Source organism: Triticum aestivum, chromosome 3B, assembly GCF_018294505.1.
Source record: "Triticum aestivum cultivar Chinese Spring chromosome 3B, IWGSC CS RefSeq v2.1, whole genome shotgun sequence".
NCBI lineage: Eukaryota > Viridiplantae > Streptophyta > Magnoliopsida > Poales > Poaceae > Triticum > Triticum aestivum.
The window spans coordinates 569088017-569094016 of record NC_057801.1 but is presented as its reverse complement, the minus strand read 5'-3'; positions in this window follow the sequence as shown (position 1 = coordinate 569094016).

Below are 6000 nucleotides of genomic sequence, written 5' to 3'. Positions count from 1 at the left end.
CTATAGACCTTGTATACATCTTGGGATTCGACAATGATTGTAACTATTGAATTGTATAGACCATTACATTCGAAGTCAATAGCCTAATATATTTATTTCACAATTTCAACAAGTGATTAGTTCACTACAAACTAAGAAAACAAATGTGTACTCCCTCCATTTTTATTTAAGTTCGCATATTAGCATTGGTCAAAGTCAATTTTTGTAAACTCTCAGAAAGCTTATAACAAAAAATATTAACATATACAATAACAAATAAATACCATTAGATTCATTATGGTAAATGTTTATATTTTTCTATAAACTTGGTCAAACTTTAGGAAGTTTGACTTTGGTCAAACCTAATATGCAGAGTTTACTACTACTACTCGCTAGTTGCTTAGCCGAATCACTCAACACGCCACACGGGGAGTCCAGTGTCACAAAATTTTGAGGTCGGCGGGAAAATCTCCCGCGACCCTGATTCGAGCAGTGGGAAGTTACCATCATAGCCTTCGGAACAGGCCTACGGATGATGCTTGGTAGGGGGTTGTTTCCGTAACTTTAGGTTCACCCTACCCAGCCAACCCCACCTCGGCACCCACAGTAGTACACCTGAATACTCCCCATTTTCTATCCCCACCGCAAAATAGACTTCTCCACGGCACCGCAGCCTTCGTGCTCCTCCCCTTCACATTGGCGCACTCATCCACCGCAGCGCATCTGCCTCATCAACGACCTCGTACGCCACACTGGAGCTGGTCCACCATCGTCGTCGTACACGAAGCCTCTTCCCCGGCATTGTCTTCCACAGTCTTGGATCTGCTTCCCGGAAGCCGACCCAAGCACAGAAGTACCACCGTCATGGACAATGAACGGACTCTCGTTGCTGACCATGACTCACAGAAGCCGCCGCGACCATCATTCTCCTCCTCGATTGGTAATGTGTGTATTGAATCACTTAGCAGTACATGTGCAGTTCCAACTTTGTTCATACCTACCCTTCAAATTTCCTGGGTGTTATTGTTCCCGTAAAAGTAATTGGTTAGCCTCCATTGTCCAATAGAATATCAGCTTGTAATTGTGCGTCGCTCCTGTATCGCGCTGTGCTTGGGTAGGTTTTTCATCTGCAACCAGTAGTGTGGCAAATGATGGAAAGGTTTTTAGAACTAGCAAGATGCCCATGCGTTGCACGCATCAAGATGCATTTGTATGAGTAGTTTATCTTGTGGGAGAAAAGGATGAACGAGGGAAGGCCTTATTTACAAATCTGGAAAGGGGTATGGGTATCTTTTTGCAAAATTCCCATTTGTTTCCTTCCTATCTGTCAGATATAAATCGGACGGCCTATATTGCAAGAAAAAAAGTATAGAGAAAAAAAGTAGACAATAAAGGAAGTAGAGATAAATATTAAATATTAAATATCAAATAAATATAACAGTAGAGAAGAGAGTAGAGATAGCATAGACGTCGGGAAAGGATCACGCGCGCGCGGGAAAAAGCGACCGGGCGTGCGCTAGTTTTGGCGCGCGGCGTCCGGCGCGCTTTATAAAATCCAACGCCCTCCCTCCGCTCTGTGCCTTGCCACCGCTCTCTCCCCGCTCTGTGCCTCGCCACCGCTCTCTCCCTGCTCTTTTTCGCCTCACCGCCGCCGCGCCACCATGCCGCCGCGTCGCCGGGAAACTTGGGGATACCGCGGCGTCCGCGCGCGCCCCTCCAGCGGCTTCTCCACCGAGATCCGGTTCAGCCGGCTGCGCCTCGGCCTCGGCAATTTCGACACCGCCAACGAGGCCGCCCGCATGCACGACGCGGCGGCGTGGTGCCTCCGGTGGCCTCATAGAACATTGAACTTCCCCAATGTGCCGACGCAGGAGTGGGCGCAGGAGCTCGCGCCTCTGCCACGGCTTAGCACTGACGAGGATCGTCACGACAACCGGAGGTGGGAGCACTGTCTCGGCATCACCGAGATGGATGAGGAAGCCATGGCGCTGTGGCGCCAACACTTCCCGCAGGACATCATCAACGAGCGCGAGTTCTACGTGCAAAGGAGGGTGGAGAGGGATAAGAGGAGGGCAGAGCGAGCCGCCTATCGCGAGGACAAGCGTAGGCGAAAAGCGGATGCTCAGTTCAACATGAGCCTAGGAGCAGCGTCACCTGGGAATCCGACGATGATCAATATCTTCACGCCTACAGTCAAACGTCGGAGGAGGACATCACCGAGGAGGAGTCGGACGATGAGGAGTAGTTGAATTATCTTTTTTTTATCTATCTATGCTGAGAACTATCCTCTACTCTCTAGCATCTACTTCTCGATCTCAGCACTGTAAACACTTTTTTATAGCGCCGCGCATTGCGATTCTGTTGGAGATGCTCTAACATGGCAGACAAGTGCTTTAATGTTGCCCACAAGATGCGCGAGTATTACTTGTAGTATATTTTTCTTGCCATGTTGAGATTTTAAAACCATGAGTGCGAACATGCAGAGGAGCAATGAAGACCAAACAGGGATATTCGGGACATCTTCAAGGAGCGTGGCAAGTTAAAGAGGAGCTGCACCGAACCTGTAAAACGAGCTTTGGTAAGTAACACCCTTTCAATTACTTTCGTTTAGCCTCGTGTTCTTCGATGTGTATATGTTGTAGTTTCTATTTCTCTTAAGTGTGGTGTTCTTCGATGTGTAATAAGAAGAGTCTTAATCGTCCTAATGCTTTCGTTTTTAGCTTGATGTGGGAAGTGGGTGTTCTCACCTTGTAGTCTGTTTTTATATTTCTTTTCCTTTTGAATTCACTTCTCCGAGTTCTGTTTATCTGGCTTCTACTAAATCGATCTAGGTTGCTCTGAGTATTGATCTCAAAAAGAAGTAACTTCATGTCAGGATGCAGTTCCTGCGAGGAGGGAAGTATGGTCAACCTCGAGATCATGTTTCCAAAATGAGGCTGGATTACACACAACGTGCCAGTTCCCTAATGATGCTGGATTAGACACAAGGTGCAAATTCCCAGATGATGCTGGATTACACACAAGCCAGGTGGAGTCGTCAGCTGTTCGTGTCCTCGTGGCATTAGTAAAGGCTGAAAGAAAGCGTGCAGCAGCCCTTGAGAATGTAGCTGAGTTCCTGAAGAAGCGAAAAGAGCAATCAGATGTTCTCTTCACCCAAGCCAAAGAAGAGATGGAAGAAGCCAGAAATAAGCTAGCAGAGGCAGAGCAGGCTAGGCGTCTCTTGCTATCTAAAACTATTGTCAATACAAAATTTCCTTCATAATAGCTAGGTTCAAATGTTTATCCAGTCAGCATGCCTGTTGTGATGTCCGTGCATCTACTGATGTGGCACAAAATGTTTTTCCTGGGTCATGTAATAACAGCAATTACTTTCCAAACAATAACAGACGAAGCATTGGACATGGTATAGTTCACGCGCAAGCCCGACATTCCAAGTTCAACTTCCACATCAAACTCATGTTCACAGATATCTGTCCACAACCATGATTCACTTCAAAGCCAAAAAAAAATGTGAGGAGAGTTATAAATAAAGAAAAACCTCTCCTAGTTCCTGCTACCAGTGCGAGCACAACAAGTCAAGACCATGCGTAAATTAAATATATTTTTGTCATTTTTTGTGTTCTAAAATGCCTGCCGGCTCGCGGAAGGACGTGCTGCCGGCACACGCACGGATTCAATGAAGGCAGGCGGGGCAGTCTTAAGCTGGTTGCATGCGGCGAGGAGGCATGCTCAGCCGGGCCTGCAGCGAGTGCAGCCCTCTTGGCCGGCGCGCCGGTTCAATGCCTGCGCCATGAGAGGTCGCGTCCGTGTCAGAGCAATCACTCCCTCCAGTCCTTTTTTGTTTGGGTATAACAAAATCTCGTTTTCCATTCACATTTTACAAGTAAAATTCGTGGACAAACTTTGACCCGAAGTACGATGGGGACTAGTAAACCAGAATGGAGGTAGTAGTTTTTTTAATCAAAGAAGGGTTTCCCCTTCCGATTTTCATTACTGAAAACCAGCATCTAAATCTAAACCATAGTATTTTCCCTAGAACTACCAGGTTCAACATCTCGCAACATAAACCCATACAACCATACGCCAAGGAGGTACGTAGTCCTATGAATTCCATTTTCGCTCCATACAAATCGTTCTAAAAGCTACTTACTACTTATAACGTTCCATTGAAATTCGGAACCCTTAACCCCGCTAAAAATGATATTTTAAACATGGCTACTGGATCTGTGGCAACTGGCGAGCAACCGCGCTCCAAGTCGTTCACCTGTTGTCCCGACCATCAACTCCTACGGATCAAATTATCACGCGACATGACTATTCCTACAAAGGTGCTCCACCACGTACCCGGTACCCGCGAATGCAGCAATCGTGCACCTAGGGTTTTAGGGTATACTAGCAAGATGCCCGTCGTTGCACGGAACATCAAGATCTTATGGGAGAAAAGGATGGATGAGGGAAGGCCTTATTATCTGCAAATGTGGAGAGGAGTGCGCATAAATTTTCATAGTTTCCTTTCTATCCGTTAGATATAGATCGGACGACCTATATTCCAGGATGGCAGGCACACCATCATCACCAACTCCGCTTCTTATAAGAGTAGAGATTTGTTAACGTCGCCTTTACGTAACACTCATGTGTGCGAGACAGCGAGAGGCCGACTGTGTGCATGCGCCTCTTCTCTTCGTATATGTACTCCACTGTTTGTCTGGTGTCCAAAAAATTATAATAACTACTAGCAATGTGCCAATGCATTGCCACACGATCAAAGTAGATTAATACATATTCACCGATTTTATAGAAAAGAAAGTCTAGTTTTGAAATACGTATATCACTAAAAATATGTTATTTTGCACTCAAAATATATTCCTTTGGCGGTTTTGATGAGATAAGGGAGGAATGTTGTTGGTTTCAAGATTCGAGAAGTGGTATATGTCTAATTTCTACTCTTACTAGCAAGATGCCCGTGCGTTGCACGGAACATCATCTTGTGAGAGAAAAGGATGAACGAGGGAAGGCCTTATGTGCAAATGTGGTGAAGAGTGCGGGTAAATTGCCATATTTTCCTTCCTATCCGTCAGATATAAATCGGACAACCTACATTGCAAGATGGCAGGCCCACCATCATCACCAACTCTATTTTCAACCCTACTCTTATAAAAAGCATTGTCGGTGATGATCGTGTGCCTGCCATCCTGGAATATAGGCCGTCCAATCTATATCTGACGCATAGGAAGGAAACTATGGCAATTTTGCAAAAAGATACCTGCACCTCTCTCCACATTTACAAATAGGGCATTCCCTCGTTCATCCTTTCCCCCCACAAGATAAACTACTCATACAAATGCATCTTGATGTTCCTTGCAACGCATGGGCATCTTGCTAGTTGTTGCAAAAAGCCCATGTGTGTGTGAGAGAGAGAGGGAGAGTGGAGGAGGACGGAGTGCATGTGTGACAAAGACACAAGGAGTGTGTGTGCAATAGGTATCAGCTTAAAATGAGGCGATAGTGTGTGTGTGCACAATCCAGAGGGCATGTCTCAAGAAGGGAAGAAAAATCTACATAGATACAAGGAGCGGGAGAGAGAGCCATGTATGTGATGGTGGAAGCACGAGTGTGCGGGTGTATAAACCTATCTAGAGGCTAGCTAGTCGATAAATGTTTGTGAGAGAAATACGAGTCGGGGTGCGAAAGCGAGAGTTTTGTGTGTGAGAGAGAGAGACGGTAGTCGGGAAGGGGAGTGGAAGCAGGAGTTGTGTGTGTGTGTGTGTGTTTGTGAGAGAGAGAGAGAGCAGACGGTAGTCGGGGTTGTCTGATCGGTAAACAAATGAATAATGTTAGTCTGGGATGGAGACGAAAAGGAGACCACAACAAATGTTGTGTCTACAGGAGAGAGAGAGAGAGTGAGAGTAATTTTAGTGGTATGAGTCATATTAGAGACATATAGGATGTGTGAGAGAATCCCATAGAGAGAAAGACAAAGTGAAAGACGAGTGGAGACTGTGTGTGTGGCGGTGAAAAAGA